General features: G+C 38.4%; 1 long non-coding RNA gene across 1 annotated transcript in view; it reads right to left on the bottom strand.

The window, feature by feature from the left end:
* LOC135422139 (uncharacterized) overlaps positions 1-17,560 on the bottom strand; it is a 94,720-nt gene that overhangs the window by 50,399 nt on the left and 26,761 nt on the right. The window contains exon 2 of the long non-coding RNA XR_010434325.1: positions 11,795-11,921. This is a non-coding gene — a long non-coding RNA (uncharacterized LOC135422139). The remainder of the gene's footprint in view (positions 1-11,794; positions 11,922-17,560) is intronic.

Consider the following 17,560-nt stretch of genomic DNA (forward strand, 5'->3'; position numbering starts at 1 on the left):
TTCTTAGCCAAAGTATGCAGAATTTTATGCATCTGGTCTAAACCTTATTGAAATCAGTAGAGACTCCTACAAACTTCAGTAGGCTTTGGATGAATCTCTAGGTGTACATTAGCTTCAGGGACACATTATTTTGATGTTATTTTTGTGATCTCCTGCTGCCTATCCAACAGGCTTGTTTGCTCCATCAATGCACCTTCTGGTCTGGGCTGGTCTATGGCTTCAATGAAAGGATCATGTCTACTCTTATTTAGCTTTGATTAACATCATTAACCTATCATACACTGGAGCGACTCACAGAGCAAACTGGTGAGCCAATTCCAGCAAGCCACATAAAGCAAAGAACAGCTTGGATTGTCAGATAAACATACCCAGAGGTGCAGTTAGGATGCTGAAGTTATTAGGTGAATGATAGGAAGCCAAAAAATCAGTGAGCCACTTGAGCAGAGAGTATAAACATAAATATCCAAAAGCATGCCACAGTGCATGCGTATTTTATGTTGATGTGCTAATACATTATCTGCTAAGGGTTTATTTAAACCATTTTTGTATTCTCTGCAATTCATTTATCTGCATAAAGAAGAGCCACTAACAGGATAGTGCCTTATGAACAAGCAACCCTGTATGTTTTCCACTGCTGTTTATAATTCTTCATGCTCATATCTACAATTCATGAGCAAATTGGCTCGTGAATGTTTCCATAAAGGTTGAACAAAGTATGGTGCTGTTAACATCGCACTGTCATGCACAGAATCAAAATGTGCCCACTCTCATTCTATTCATCACAGCTCAAAGACATTTTGGCAATGATATTATCCAAATATTATTAAAACTTTGAACCCTGTCCCCATAAATTATAGCAAAATGGCTTCAGAGCCATTAGGCAAGGAGGATGTATGGGTTCCAGTTGCTTTGGAGTAATTATGTGCTTAAAAGGAAGCGTGGCTAAGCATTCTACCAGTAAAAAGAGAAAAGCTATGATCATTTGTTACTGCTTCAGTGCTGTACACAGTATTGCTCACACAGGTCAAGCCAACCTTACAGCAGGACAATTATCTGCCTAGAGAGACCAAACATCTGTTATTAAGTACGCAGAGGCACCACTGCAGCATGCTAGAAATCTTGTCCACTTCATTGGTTTGGCTTACGGTAATGTACTTCAAACACTTGGCTAACTCTGTACAACATCCCCCCTTTCTTATTGTTGCTGCAACAGTTCAGCTTTGAAATATGCAGTACCTTCACTCCCCCATTACTTCCTTTAATATGCACACAGCTGTTAAAGATGATGGTGTAACTTTAGATGAGTTGCTCTTTCTCTTCTCTTTTCTTCCCCCCCTCCCTCTTTCATTCTCTTCTTCCTTCAAAATGTGTTTTGAACATTCTTGTACATTTGTAAGTTACCCACTGAGAGTCACTGTAGAGATTTAAGAGTGGTGCAAAAGTGCAGGGACACACAGTTTTTACAGTATAAAACAAATGTTGCTTGATTGCAAACATTCCCTAAGCCAAAGAGGCGAAGGATGCCTTTTCACACAATGGTTATGAAATACGTGTTTAAAACAAACAACAGCACAAGGAACAGACACCACTTGCCTGCACTTACTGACAAGGCTGATTATTCACCTGAAGCAAGGAGATTTTAAACTGTACACAATTTACCCCACTTTTTAAAAAATCTGATGTTAACATACAACTGTTTTCCCCCCTCAGATAGAAACTGCAGATGTAACTGGCACATTTGCTTTCACAGGGCATAGCAAGAAATGTAAAAGAGAGTAATGAATGGGTGGCAGAGATGTCAGGGTTAGAAATTAAATCTATCTTATCTGTCTTTGGTTTTTCTAAGCAGCCTATCACAATGCAATAATCAAAACTCTGGAGGAGATATTAGGTGGGAGAACTACAGAAATCAAAGATCCTGGAAATATTTTTTTCTACAGGCTTTGAGGAAAAATGTACTACTTCTGTATTTGCTCTATGCACTGTACTATAGTAAGAGGAACTGATACAACTGACAGATATATGCTGTCCTGAGATTCTATCAGCATAGACTCCTCTTTAAAGAAACCCAGATTGCCATATGTTAAAAGCAAATGAGTATAATACTCTGGGATGGAAAACATGGGTCGACAGTGCTGCATGCATAGGTAAAAAGTAAAAAAAAAAAAAAAAAAAAAGATGAACAGGATCACAAGAGCTAAAAATAATCCTATGTCAGAGATGACATTATTGTGTAATCACCAGATTACTTTGCCCTCTAGGACAAAAAAGACTCCCAAGGAAAAGGCATACCTCATCACTATGATGCGTAGCTCACTTCAGCCATTTCCATCTACATTATGCTCCCTTTTCAATATCTGTGCCTGGGAATAAAAGACCAGTGTGCCTCCTGTCTGAACTTTATATTCACTCATGCCTAGCCTCGAAGGAATTACAGAATCAATTCAAAACATAACTATAAAAGAAAGATTTTAATTAGCTTTCTTTTAATTTGAAATTAATTCTAAAGCCAATCTCACAAACCCCTTGGACACACTCTTCCTCTCATAGTTAGAGCAGACACTGTATCTATAATAGATATGTTTGTCAAAGAAAGAATTTACCACTCAATTCGAGAGGAGGTATTTGGGGCAAATCTGAAAATGGGTGCACTGACTAAGAGATTTGTTTCTTTGTCCTAAGATGACATTCTTGGAAAGAATTGCAATTCAATGTGCACCTTCTTGAATCCCATTGGCTCTTATCAGTTATAAGTCTTATAACATTTTCGGTAGGTTTGCTCAATTGTCTGAATAGAAGAAACTGATGCTTTTGAATAGGCTCTCCCAGAGGGTATGTTTCAAAAAGTTATTATAGCCTTTCTAGAATTTCTTTGTGTGAAGGAATACATTGCACAGGTATCCAGAACTGGGATAGTTTATCAATACGTTTGATTTAACAGGGACACATTTCACAGATACCTGGGAACCATGAAACTTATCGACTCAAAAGAAACCTGTAGCATTCAAGGGTACTCTGACTCAGTAAAAATAATTTTAATCATGCAGAGGGAAGAGGAGAACTCACACTCTGCAGTTCCAGCAGGTAAGACTTCCACCACAAAGACTGTTCTCCACCATGGAGAAATGACCACAACACAGCAGCCTCCAAACCTCCTGTGGGCTGAGCAGTGGGCACCAGTATTCACACTAGTGATGCCTCACCTGTTAGCTGCAAGCGTGCCACTTATAAGGTAAGAAACTAATCTGCATGAGTAAAGGCATCAAAAGAATTTCCTTGAGCTCACCAGATAAAAGAAATTCTTTAAATGCAAAGGTGGATAGAAAAAAAAAAAAACATGCAAAGAAAATTTCATAAATATTCAGCCCTAAGTGATGGGTGCTGCACACAGTGCATATTAATTAATGCAATCTTGCAACTCCCTGCATTCCTGTTTAACTATCGTCGATTATCACAACACTTCATAAAGCAGACACACGTTAGCCCCTCACACAGCTTTCCATATAGCCCGGCAGCTCTACCCTGTTTGGGTGTGCACATTTATAGAAGCAAAGAAGTATTTGTAAAATATATAATAATAATATCTGATGGCTATTTAACTAGGGTTATTTGTTTATACAGTGATGAAAAACTGGAATCTGTAAAAACTTTTTCAAATATTGTCTAAGTTCAGAATACAAAGGAATAGTCCAGAGGAGGGAAAGAACAGATCCTCTGAGACGTGAGGCTTTGAAGAGCATGAACACAAGTGGTGTGGAAATGGCTAAACTTTGTAGAGGGCAAACATTCCCCATTAAGGAAAGTGGTTAGGACATGAAAAAGATCACATTTGAACTGTAACAAGCTATTAGTTTTTCTGTAAGTGTAAAGAGGAAAATCACAGGAGTGTGCATGTGTAAAAGACCTTTACTGATGTGGTGGTAAAATTGCTGATATTTAAAACTGAGAGGTCTGGCTAAGCAGCAATATTTACTAGAAGAACATCCCTTTTGACTAAAACTTAACAGTCTATGATTGTTTCCAATTTCCAACTTCTGAGCCAGGATAATACTGCATGTGCTACTTCCACAGGCTTCACCAAGAGCTGTCTCTTCTGAAGTATGAGAGAAATCACTGACAGCATTTCAGGGTACAGCTCAGAGTTTATACAGCAATAGCTCATCACAGAACCTCCTCCTCTTGACTGCCTTACCCAATACCAACCTCAGCTCTTTCCATGCTCCCAAACACCTCTGACAGGCTAGTGGAACTTGCCTTATTCCATCCCTTAATGCTTTTTTAACTCCATTTCCATATTTCATTTAAATACTGATTGCCCAAGAGATATAGAGCTACTGAAATAGATTTTAAGCAAAGTTTTCTTTATCTGAACAAGTCTCCAGGAAAAGAGGAGAAACCCAATAAAAAAAAGCAGGTTAATAAGGAGAAGCGTGGGAATGAGCTTGTCAAAGAGGGTTTTTGATCTGTCTCACAAAATATTTGACTATGTGAGGAGACAAGTACAAGTAGATGAAATTTTCCATATAAGAAAACTCCTCCACAGTCTAGTTTCAAAACAAAGAAGTACACACATTAATGTCAACTGCTCTGTGCCAACTGATTAATTTTTGTAATCTTGTTTTAGGTTTCCTCTTCAATTGTCAGTTGTAGTTTCTTAAGAAATCTGCATGCAGCTGCATTTTTAAGCACTCTCTCTACTCAAATGAACTAATCTCTTACATTGTACTTGTCAAAAAGCCCCTTTCAATATTCTTTTCCTCCAGGAAAGCATAATTTACCGTAAAGCACATTTTCTCAAGACCTTTCCTTATCAAGAGGACATATGTGAAACTGTGGGCATAACTTTGGACTGTCTTTTGCCTTCTTGATAACAAAACACTTTAGTCTGTGTTACTAAAGTACTTTGTGGTAAAACCATCCTTCAACTGAAGAAAAATATTACTTCATGCAACAATGATTGCACTTTCAAATAGGTGAGAAGAACAGATATTTTTGCAAACTTATTTTGAAGCTTTCTTATGTTGATATTACAAAGTAACTGCTTCCAGAGGGCAGCTGCCTGGTACTGGTCACAAGGTAGAGCTGGTTTCAGACCCCAATTTATAAACAAAGTGGCTCATATGACATAAGAAATACTCCAGTTATCAAGCCAATTTCAAAGTTTCCATGAGAAATTTGAATATTCTTTTTTCCTATGGTAGCTGCTTTCTCTCACTACTGGATTGTGGTGGAGTTGGAAAATACCCTAAACAGTTAACATGCAATGAAAATTCAGTAGCCTACAGGGAAAAATCTTTCAGTCCATTTTTGAGAAGACAAACATCCAACCAAAACATTAACAGTTTCAGTGAGCAATAATCACCCTGGTTAGCAATCTAAGCAGGGATTGTACAGACATGGTGATGAAGCTAAAATCGAATATTAGTATGGTCTTTCTAAGTTTAGTTGGTAGATTGATTCAGGAAAAGTGCCCTGTCTAGACAATCTCAGCTTTGTAAATAAAGGAAAGACCCCATTCCCTAACTGTTTATCCAGTCCTTTTATGTGTTCACCTGAAGACACAGACACACACATTCAAGTTCACTCCCAAGTTTTAGAAAAGCAGTATATTCCTTTTAAAAAATATATTGGACATTTAGATTGAAAATTCTTGAGAGTTTTTGTTGGGGCTTCCAGCAGTTCTTGTACTGTTTATATAAGAGTGCTTCTGACACTAAATTATTTGCAAATGTTCCTCTTTTGGGGGGGACTTGGAGCGAAATTATAATAAGTAAGAGCAGATTGACCCATATTAAAAGATACAATTAGTCTGTCTGATTAGTAAACCTCAAAAGTACTACTTACACTAAGTTATTGTTTTTATGACAAAAGAAGACATTCTGGCAGAACAATAAGTCAGTGCCATGGAGGAAAACCTTGCAATTTACTCCAAGCACTTTTAAAAAATCAGTTTAGAGATACAGCAATTCAGTAGAACTGAAATATTACTATGCTAAAGGTAAGTCTGATGATACAAGTAAATAGGTTGTAACTGTATATACCTGATTATTTTTCATATCAAAGCCATTTTTTTGCATGGTATGGGTGATATTTTAATCATATGCAAAATCCCACTGAATTGCAATAAGACTGGGCTCTCACAAAAAATGGATCTTTTCCAGTAAGCACTCAGGCCCAAACCAACTTCACTTTACAGCTCCAGTGGGACCTATCTGAGTATGATTTGAAATGAAAATTAGGTCTCCATGTGTGTAAATATATACACATGTATATTTTTATTTATACAGATATAGAATTACAAACTGATTCCTTTAGGGACCACACCTTGAAATATTTTTTTATTTGCTAAATTTAATATTAATGACAAAAAATATTTCAAGGTGTGGTCCCTAAAGGAATCCATTTGCTGTCCTATAAACCACTATTTTTAATTAAATAAATACATTAAGAGCATTATACTCCAAAAGATGTTATTGTGATCTGTACAGTTTCATTCCAGTACCTCAAAGCAAAGCATTGTGCTACCACCATTCCCATTTCTCCTTAAAGCCTGAAACATGTGCTATTTATGTGAACCTGTCACATGGTTCAGCTGTGGTTGCACACAACAGTCAGTGAAGTGAATTGTGGTCATAAAGCATCACTGATGGGCAGCAAGGCATCCTCAGCAAGAATTCCTCCCAACATGGAAAACCTTGTGGTCGTTGTAATCTGAAAAGCTCCAGCCCTAATGGACAACTTTTCATCAACTAACTCAAAGCTGGCAGTTCCACCACCTGGTGCTTCTAAGTCTGCTGGTCCACATGCACACCAGTGTTACTGGTTTTACACCACTGGCTTCCCAAATTGCTTATAAAATACAGTTCACCACTAGGAGCCATGTCCAGTTTTCCCTCACAGCAGATCTCTTGAGTCCATCAAGAAAAAGCTGGTTTTTTTTTTCCAGGGTACACTGAAGGAACTTTGAATAGAGGCTATCATCTGATTTTGAAAGACTCAGGATAGCAGGATCCCCTGGACAGCTCTCTCCGGTGGGACATGGCAATTTTGTTCCAATGTCTCTTCCACACAGAAAATCTGTTGATTTTCCTTCATTCTGGGAGGCAGTTTCCCATCTGTTGCTGAGTGCTATGATGCTATAACTGTGACCATAGCCTAAGCACTTTCAAGATGACAGTGAAATGTGCATTTTTAAGACTAAAGGGAGAAGGAAAAGCCTGATGTCGAGACAGGAAGCTGATGAGTCCTGTAAGAGCTGACTCTGCTATAGACTGTCCTCGTGAGAACAGGAGATGAGCAAAAAGTGACCTGCAAGAGACAGGAAGAAGCCCTGGGAAAAGCTGGCTGAATATTTTGAGAGTCAAAGAGAAGATCTATGGAAAAACTTACTCTGGGCTAATATATTCATGCTTCCAGTCTAGGATTATTTGTGAGTAACATGCATGTTTGTACAGGTCCATGTTATTGCACATCTTCAGGTGTATAGGTAGCTATGTGAGGAATTATTCCTGCTCTGTGTGTCCATCATCATACTTGATGTGGGTTTTTTCATTACAGAGTACATTTATTAATTTCCAGATTTATTAAGTGCACATATGGATTTTATGGCAAATGATCCAGGTGTTACAAGGAATTGAACATGACTCAAATCATGACTGCAAAGGTAACTTCAGTGAGTTTAAAATAAGTAATAATACACTAAATTGACAACAAGGAGCAGCAAAAGTTTTCATTGAGCATACAGAATGACTTTAAGGGAAATTAAGCATTCTGCCATCCCTGAGGGACCAGGGTAAAATCTTCAGCATCCCAAAAGCAAGACATTTTTACTTAGCAAACAGAGTAGATGAACAGTCTCCCAAGCTAGTATCTTAAAGGAAAGTGCTTGGCTGTCTTTCTGTCATTAAATGGTGAAAAGGAGCATGCAGTCAGGATGGAAGGAGAATGTAACTCATCAGTGAGGGGAAAGTGAAGTCTTTGCAGATGTACATTAACTGCTTTGAACTGCACCCTGTCTACTTTTCCTCAAATACAGCTGCTTTTCAAAATATTTTAATGACCAAATATTAAAATACTAGATGATAGACAAAATAGATACTTTTAAGATCTTCAAATAACTGAAGATATCCTACAAGGCTCAATGGGTATAGGTAAGGAGTTAAGGTTATCCTTGAGGACCAAACTCTGCTTCCTTTCATACACACCTATCTACACACACATATACCCCTCTGCCCCCAAATTTCAAATTGACCATACATGGCTATTTTTGTATTAATAAAGCTTATTATGTGGGAGTACTCTCATTAAATTACGAAAGCAAGCATGACAGAAAGCTGCAAGGAACAAATATCACAGCACACAGGTATTTCTGCCTCTGTCTAATTTCTTGGCACTATCCACACTGTGATTGGACCCTGTGCTCATCCCTCCTGCACCTTCAAAGTAGCTACAAAACCCATCTGAAAACCAGGGAAATGGTCTCATGGTTGGTTGAGCTCCATTAAACCCACAGTCACAGAAGCAACTGCAGTACAAAATGTCCCTCTGGTACTTAAGTTTTAGAAGTCTGCTCTTTACTTTCTGCAGCTCCCTTCACTCTCAGGGAGGTTTCACAGAGCAGCTGAACTAAGATAATAGTTACCAGCCTCAGAAGAGTGGTGTCACTCTTGTCTCTCCTCCATCCCACCTAACCAGCCTCAGCTGAGCACTCAGTCAGACATTCTCAGTGAGATGGTTTAATTTTCTGCAAGCTATTAATTACTGTAAATGATCCACAGGGCAGAACTGACACCCTCAGACCAGAAACAGACTTAAATCCTAAGTCCCCAAATCCAGCTGTCTTGTTCAGCAAGTCTGGTGAGCCCAGGTAGTCATCTTTCCAGACTGCATCCAGCAATGAGTAGTGATCACACAGCCTTCTGAAAGATAAGTATTATTTATAAAGGTATTTAGGTGTTTCCTCTCACCTAAGGCCAGCCACTTCAGGCTGCTTCTTCTTATTCTTCCCAGATCACAGCTCTGCCTCAGGCAAATTCTCCTGAACCATAAAATCCCATCTCTCAAAAGATCACCCTTTGAAATCTACCATCTAATTTTTTTTTCCTCCTGTATTTAAGGGGCATTTTTTTCCCTGGTTCAAATGGCTGAAGAGGAACCTTCAGAGTTGATAGAACTTTCCTAAATGATTCTTAATAGTGTGCCAAGAAGTTTCAACCAGGGCCATTCCTTCTCCTTCTCCTTCCCCCTTCCAAATCCTCCATTAAGTGAAACCAATGTATTTTTACAGTAAACATACCACTAAACTTGTCCATATATAGACTGATTTGATTATTATTGCAGAGCAGCTCTGATTTTTCCAAAGCAACTTATCTTAGTCATCACTATACAACACAGAAAAAGTCATAAAATGAGAAAGTAAAAAAGAAACTCAAAACCTTCTCTTTAACATTCCTCATTGACAGCGTCTTCTTCATGTATTTCACTTTGTCCTAAGTGTTTCTCCAATGCTTTATTAACTTGTTATACTCTGCCTACCATTGAAAGTGAGCCAAACAGGGTGGCATGCTTAGGAGAGAACATTTTTTGATGCAATAAAGGAAGTGAAGTATCTCCTATGAACTTAAACTGCAAAGCTTTGGGAGATAGGAGAGAAGCCTGGGAAAGCGGAATGAGAACATGCTGAAAACACAGAGTGAATATCCATACTGAAAAATTACTATAGAATATATAATTACAAGTACTTGGGAGCTCAGTGTTTTGTCTCATCCCCCTTAAAAGCTGCATTGTGACAGGAGCCAGCATCAACTCTAACTGTGCCATCAGCAACAATGACAGTTATTATTACTTTTTATTATATGTGAATTCTCCATTTGTTCCTGCAGCTAATATGTCTTTTAATCTGGTACCAGTGCAGCATAGGTGATTTCTGTTTTTACTGGCAACAACATATTCCCTGCTGAGAAAATATGACTCGTCATGGAAAAGGCTTAATCTTGAAATTCAGCTATTTTTTGTTTCTTGGTGGCCTCTAATTGCAAGCTTGAGGCAGTGCACAATAATTATCAGTCTGCAAGCATGAAAAGGAGCAAATGCCAGTCAGGCTATATGGTTGCTTTGTGCACACAACAACATGTAAAGAACTCTGCCATGTCAGTGGTGAGCTGGCAGTTGCTTCTTCAGTGTAATGGCAGTGATTCAGCTGGTAACTGGATGAAAAATTGAAGCAGGTTTCCCTGTTATGATTCTTTCATGCATCTCTGTCAATGACAGTTTACATTCTGGGATTGAGATAATTTGTTTCCTGTTTGCTCACAGCTTCAGGCTTTTCTTGTTTGCCACCGTGGATTTACAGCCCTCCCCCCCCCAGCAAACCACATCTAAGGGGTTGAGGGATTACAAGGCTTAATACTTTACAGCTCAGCACATGTAGCAGAAAGTTAGAACTACTGTAAAAGGAATGATGACTAGATATTCCTGTGAAATGGATACATACATGTGTGCAGATATGCATGTCTACATAGAAAGAAGCCCACAGAGCAGTCCACATAGTGGTGAGATGCTAGACTAAAAGCTTTAGTAGCAGCCTGTCTTCTCATAAACTGAGGCAAAACCTCAGAAAGAAAAAAACTATAAATTCAAATAACCTTCTTTATCTGTTTTTTTTCCCCTAACCCTACTTGGAAAATGATAGCAAAGTAAAATACACCCTTCAAAAGACTTATAACAGTCCAACCTTTCTGTAGTTTGATGAAAAAAGATGTTTCTGTATTCATACAGTCATTAAACATAAATGAGGATGTGATCTTAAATATTTTACCCACATGCTTCACTACCACCAATACATGTACCTCTCCATGCCTACCTGAAGTAGAGAACTGCTACTAAGTACATTAACAAATGAGTAAGCACTGACAGGAATGGTAAGGCTGGCATTTAACTCTTGCTAAAATTAACTGGAGTTGATTTCAACCTTGAAAAACGTGACCCTAAGTTCTCAGAATAAAACATGAGTGTAAAGCAGTGAGACTAAAACAAAATGGTGAGTGTGTGATTAAATGGAGACCTGAATAGAAGTTGCCCAATCTACCATCTTTCTTACTCAGCTATCCTTTTTCTTTATCTATGAAAGGAAGTATTGTTTGTCTTTATCACTCTTGTCATGGTCAGCAAAACTGGGTGAAACACGCAGTTTATTTGGTGCCACCTGCTTTTTGTTTTTCTATTCACTAGCTGCTCAGAAGCAGTTCAGCTTTTCCTTGAAAGAGTATTTGTATTCAGAGAATTATTCGTGGTTGCCAGCTTATTCACAAGCAGCTCATTACAAGTGCTCACTCTTTAAGTACTTTGTTAATTTTGATTAGATAAATGGCTATAGGGTATGTTTCTGTCCCTGACTAGATCTCTAAGTGTTCAGTTTCTTGATTAAGTACTCATGTTTACAAATTTACAGCTCTGTTTCTAAGACTTTTCTTAAATACTTATTTAATATACACTATTTCAAACATTACTGCCATAAGAAAATAAGCTTTGTCACAGCAGTTCAAGCAACAGTCTCTGGTGACTGAAGCTTTGGAAGGGGCATTACTTGTTTGAGTGAGTACAACTGAGGTCACCCTATTTGAAAATGCAAACATGATGTGTTATACAGGTTAGCTGTAAGAAAACTAGTCCTTAGAGGACTCACAGTGTATTATATGAATCCCTCTGAAGTCACTAGAATATTTTAAAATATAATGGCATAGTCAGATCATTAGAAATGTTTCTGAATGTCGACCACAGAATCAAATGCACTGACCTGCCCTGGTTCCTTTGCATGGTTCAGTGTTGCACAACTGTTGTTAAACTGCCTTCATCAGTGGGTTTATTACTGCTGATGTCATCAGAATTGTGCAAAGAAGCTTTTCAGAGGTGGTCTTAAGCACCTAAAATGAGACAAAACACAGCCATATTAGCCTTTTTTTCCCATCAGATTCACTCACATTTACTGTAGGTTGTGAGTGAATATGAATTGTAAGAATGAAGATGTGCCCTTTTGGGGAAATGGTATTAAATGGGATCTCAGGACCAAGTCCTGAATTAGGTTGGACTTTAAATGTCATTTCCTTATGTCAGATGAAGTCAAGCAGAAGGGCCAAAAGGAGGCAAAGGACAACGTACAGCCTACCAGAGGTGGGCCAGCAGAGGCAGCCAGGGAGTACAAGTGACATAAAAAGAAGCAAACCTCCTTTGCAGCAAACATGTTAAAGCCACTGTTTGAAATGACCACTATGAGCAGACCCTCCTAAAAAGAAAGGCAGGAAAAGGATAACCCACTTCTGCCAACTGAGTCAAGCCACAGTCTCCACGCAAAACTGACACTAAGTATTTTACTCTTTACAAATAGTCTTTATAATTGGGATTTTTAAATAATCCTTCTTAAAAGGGATTGCAGCTGTAATCAATTTGTGGAGGGCTGTTTTAATAAGAAGCTGCTCGAATAGGATTAACTATGAGACCCTAGACCTCTTTCCTCCAGTCCTTAAACTCCTATTTGAAACATTTAGATACCCCATAAATTATTTATTGGTCTTACAAGGTGTCATCAAGCTAAGAAAATGATGCTTGACAAGTTGAAAACCGTAACCATTTCCACCAATTTGTTAACAGCCTCTCCCACATGGCATGTAATGTCTCACTTCTGCCTTGTCTTACAGGAACAGTAGTTATATTCACCCATTGCACCAAAAGCACATGTGGAGAGCTGTCAGACCTTGTGCATTCTGTTTATTTCAGGAAATGTTCCAGAAAATAATTTATAGATAGCTTGAAAAGAGAATGTCAGAGTGGATTTCCTTTTTCTTGCAAGGTTCTTAAACAACAAGGGAACAGAAAAACCAGAGGTTTTCACCCTCTCTGTCTACGGCCTCAAAAAAACCCCCAGTTGACTCTTTGATTTCTGAACTGCACAGACAAATAGATATACAGGCATGCTAGAGAAAGGAATACAGGTAAAATCTATGGAGGCTTTTGCCAAGAAAAGAGAAATCCCTCCTTCACCTGAAGTACATCTCTCAACAGCCATATCAGTCAGCTAAGGTTGGCAGTAAGGCTACTGGAATTTTTCTTTGCAGGGCTTCTCCAGCAACACTGTTTAGGGAAGACTTGTAAAAAGGTAGCAGGATAGGGAACGTATTTTTCTGTAAGACACCTATCTCAAGGATCACTTCAAGCATGAGGCAATTTGCATTTAGCAAATATCTTAAGTCAGTCTTTATAATTCTGATTATCTGAGAAGGACAGAAACTCACTGCACCTGAAAATAGGTTTTTGCTCATCACTGCTTCTTGTGGGAATGTAACACAAGGTTTCATGCTTGCTTTCATCTGTAGGGTCTTAACAAACTGACTCCCATTCTGACAATGTTCAGTCATTAGTTACAGCAGTTTTGTGGGGATCTTAGGTCATAAGCACCTTGTTTAAATAGTTTGTTAGTTTTGTTTTGTTGGATTTTTAAAATTTATTTATGTATTTACTTTTTACAGCCAGCATGAGATTATAGATTTGATCCATGGTGCCACCAAGCTTTGTACCATGAAGCAGTCCGTGTCAATGTATCACATAAAGCAATTAAAAAACTGGTTAAACAAAGACTTCAAAGTGTGAAGCTCTAATTTATTACATGCTGTTTATTTACTGTATTATTCTACTAATACCAGATCAGTCAGCCTTTAACAGCAATAATAAAACTGTCCATGGGACCAAGGCTCGTGGGGGAGTGACCTGCAGTTTTGCAAGTGTACAGTTTCCACAGACAGAATATCTGAAACTAAATCCACTTAAAAGCACAAAACGGTGGAAACTACAGATGCACACAAGTAAGGTTTTGTCTGATCTACTTCCTGATGTAATTTCAAGTTCACTGAGCTTCTTTGATGTTTGGTCATTTTAAGAGACAGTGACTGCTGAAAGCTTCTCTTCTGTTCAGTTGTGGTGCATGGGACACAGAGGAGAGAAGAACTGAGTTTATCAGATATTTAAACATTGGGACAGGGTGTGGTCATTTAATAGAAAATCCCTCTTTGTCTTAAAAGGGGAGAAAAAAGAATACGAAATGAAAAAAACCCCTATTTTTACTTTCAAAAATATTTAAGCTGTTTGTTTCTGACTCTTTATAGACACCATGAGATTATGGTTTGATCCTTTGTACAAGCCATCTGTTTAGTATGAAGCAGTGTTAAGTGTATCACATAAAGCAATTAGAGAAACTGGTTAAACAAAGACTTCAAAATGTGAAGTCTCTGGCAGTCCTGGCAAAAATATTTAAAATACAATACAGTACCTTTTCTACAAACTGCTCCATGAAATAGATAACTCCCAGCAGACTGGAACCATTTGCACTGAAAACACAAGCTTAGATTTAATGTGAGAAAGTTGCTGCTCTCTGCCATCTTATTTTTAGATGCTTGTATATGATTTTTAAGCCACTTCAGTACTTTAAAAATAAGTACTTCTGCTTCAAATGTACAAACTTGAACATGAGGACCTCAGAAAAATATGGGGTGAAAGCAAATAGTGCTTTCCCATTTTCTTTTGGAAAACTTGATTTTGGTTGTTAAAGTGTACAAATAGTCAGCCATAAAGTTACTTTAAATAATAAAAGGAAAACACATCTAGTAGAAAGCTGCAATTTACAGGTGAGGAACATTCCATAAGAAATGCCTGGATACGCAGAAACATTTGAATATGAGTTTTCTTTCCCTTGTTCTAGGTAATTTGCAGAGTTTTTATCATAGTACAGCTCTGCTCATTCAACAAAAATATTTTGTGGTTTTAGGCATACACACAGAAGCAAATGAGTGTAAAAGACACAGAAAGCAATATAATTTAGCAGGGGGAAAATGAAGAATTTCTTGAGCTGCTAACAGAAAGGAAGCACATTGGCCTAGAAACCCCTTTTTGTTTATAATTTCATAAACGGAGTCAGTAGCCTGAGACAAGCCTGTCACATCTTTGGCATAGAACAAGGGTCAGTGATGGATAACTGACCTCCTTTCTCACTTTTATCAACAAATGTCAAAAAAGGCAAACAACAGCAATGACATCCTGCCCAAACAGCCAAGAGTGTTTCATTTTCTTTGCACTTCTGTTTCCTCTGTGCCTTTAATCAGGGCCGGGGGATGTAATTGCTCTGTCTGGGCACAGCTTAGGGCATGCTGTGCAACTAACAATTAGTTTAGAGGCTGAGATCTATAAATTTTGAGAAAAGAGTAAGAGGATTTGGTGTGCTTGAGCTATCCTTTCTAATGAAGAAAAATATCACACCGGAAGGGACCCAGAGTGTTATCAAAGCAACTTAATATCATCTGGTAGTGATTTGTAGGCCCTCATAATCTATTGTGATCATGTTGAAGGGGGGAGGAAAAAGTCCACGTGTTCCACTATTTATGAGATTTCCCAAACGATGGCCGCCATCTGTGCAAACGCCACTAATCGCAGCCACCGCCCTCGTGGCAAATGGCTCCACGAGACTGTCCGAGGGAAGGGAAACACTGCAGGAATGTTGGGCTATTTATTGTTTATAAAAATAAACCAACTGGACTAAGACATATGCGAGGAATTTATATCAAACAGCTGCAAAAGCAAGTTGCCTCAATAGGGAGGGTGCATCGATGATGCAATCGGACCACACTGAAAGGTCTTCCTATTAATCTTAGAATACACATGGCACACTTGAGATGCTTTGTCCCCATCTACACCCAAACTCACCTTAGATGGGTATTCTTCAAGCAGTTTTTGAAAACAGTTTATGTAGTCTGAAACTGTTTTATTATGTGAGTTTATGAACTAAATAAATATAAACAAAGTCTAAGAACAGTCTGTCCCCATAGAAGCTTACCTCTCTTAAACATTTCCTCGTTACTCTTTTAGTTAAACAAGCACAATGCAGATACTAATACTCAGTGTTTGAGAACCATGCACACCAAGTTTCTAAGATTTGAAAATTTCTTGTTTTATGGTTAGCAGTCTAGTCCGGCTAAAGTCCTTTCCTAACTTCTTAATGAAGAAGAACAAATCCATCACAAAAAGAAACAACATTCACTGAGAACAAGGAGTCAAGGAGTAACCAAAGAACACCAAAACAACAAACAGTGTCTCAGCAAACCCACCAAGTACAGTATTTTAGTGTTGGGCCTGCATAACAGCATCAGACAAAGGGAAAAAGAGATCTGATCAGAGAAACAAGCTTCTTGCCTTTGCAAAGCTAGTTTACCAAACATGCTTGACACCTGACAGAATCTTACTTTTTTAACTGTTAATGGCCTGGTATACATACAGGAACCTCTGGGAAAATCTCTTTTTAGCTCTCCAAGCTTGAAAACAGCTATCTTTGCTTTTCATTAAAACTGCATGCACTTTGAAACAACTGCCTTCAGGAAAACTCTCAAGCTGATTGACTCTAACATGAGAATTAATTCAGACTGCTTTAGTGTGTGGAAAAGGCTCCACAGAACAGTGTGTCAGAACTAGGCTTTTCCCTAATACAAACTGGCAAGGATTGCTCTTTTGGGAATCCTGCTCAGCTGGAATTCAAACACTTTGTTTGACAACTGATTTTCAAGGTGTGTGTCCTTTTCTTTTAAACAGACATATGATGCTTGAAAGCCAAGGTACAACGGTGCATATGTACATATATATGAATAAGAAAAGGACAGTTCCTAAGAAACCATTTCCTATATCTTGTGAGTGTTACCTACCCATGCTGACACCAGAACTTTCTAGCTAGAAGGAAGGAAAAACGTTTTGTTTGCTCAACTTGTTTAAAAAGAGTGATCATAAGAGCCACTAGTAGATACCAGTTGTGTTTTCTGACTTCTGGGAGACTCTAGGATTTGAGTCTTCCTATTTTTTAGGGTGAAAATTGTTGTGCAGTATTTTAGCTCAGGCACACACTTGTACTGGATGATTGTTAGCAAAAAAAACTACCCCCAAACTCAACACTTCACCCCAAAACAAAAGGCTTAAACCACTCAAAGCACAGCTTATGTGCTACAGGCATGCTTTGAACTGGTCACACCATCTCAGTGGATGATTTTCCCAAAACCCAGACCCCAACACCTGCCCATGCACCACACCAAACTTGACACATAGCTCCAAAATGCCCTCGCAGGCCTTTCCACTCTGCCTCTTCCCCAGCTCTCACACATAAATATTTTCAGGTTCTCTGCCCCTACCCAAACTGAAAAAGCACACACTTGGACAGTGGTTCAGGTCATGGTTCTCCTGCAGTCGTAGCTAATCTATAAATCAACATAAAGGCTGTTTAAAGTCATTAGTGAATACGACAATTAACTCACCCTTTTACAGTCAGGAGATGGTTGAGAAACAAGTTAAAAGATATCTGTTGTCTTAATAATCACTGAAATGCAATCTTGGTGTTGCTCAAGATGTAATTACCTGACATTTTTCTCTGACAGTAAGGCATAGAAATTCTTGTATTTCCTTTTAGACTCTGACTGTTCATTTCTGTTCCTGTGCTGCAGTTAATCCTCTTTTCTGTGCTGAAATCTACAGAAGTGGCCTC

Source organism: Pseudopipra pipra, chromosome 14, assembly GCF_036250125.1.
Source record: "Pseudopipra pipra isolate bDixPip1 chromosome 14, bDixPip1.hap1, whole genome shotgun sequence".
Taxonomy (NCBI): Eukaryota; Metazoa; Chordata; class Aves; order Passeriformes; family Pipridae; genus Pseudopipra; species Pseudopipra pipra.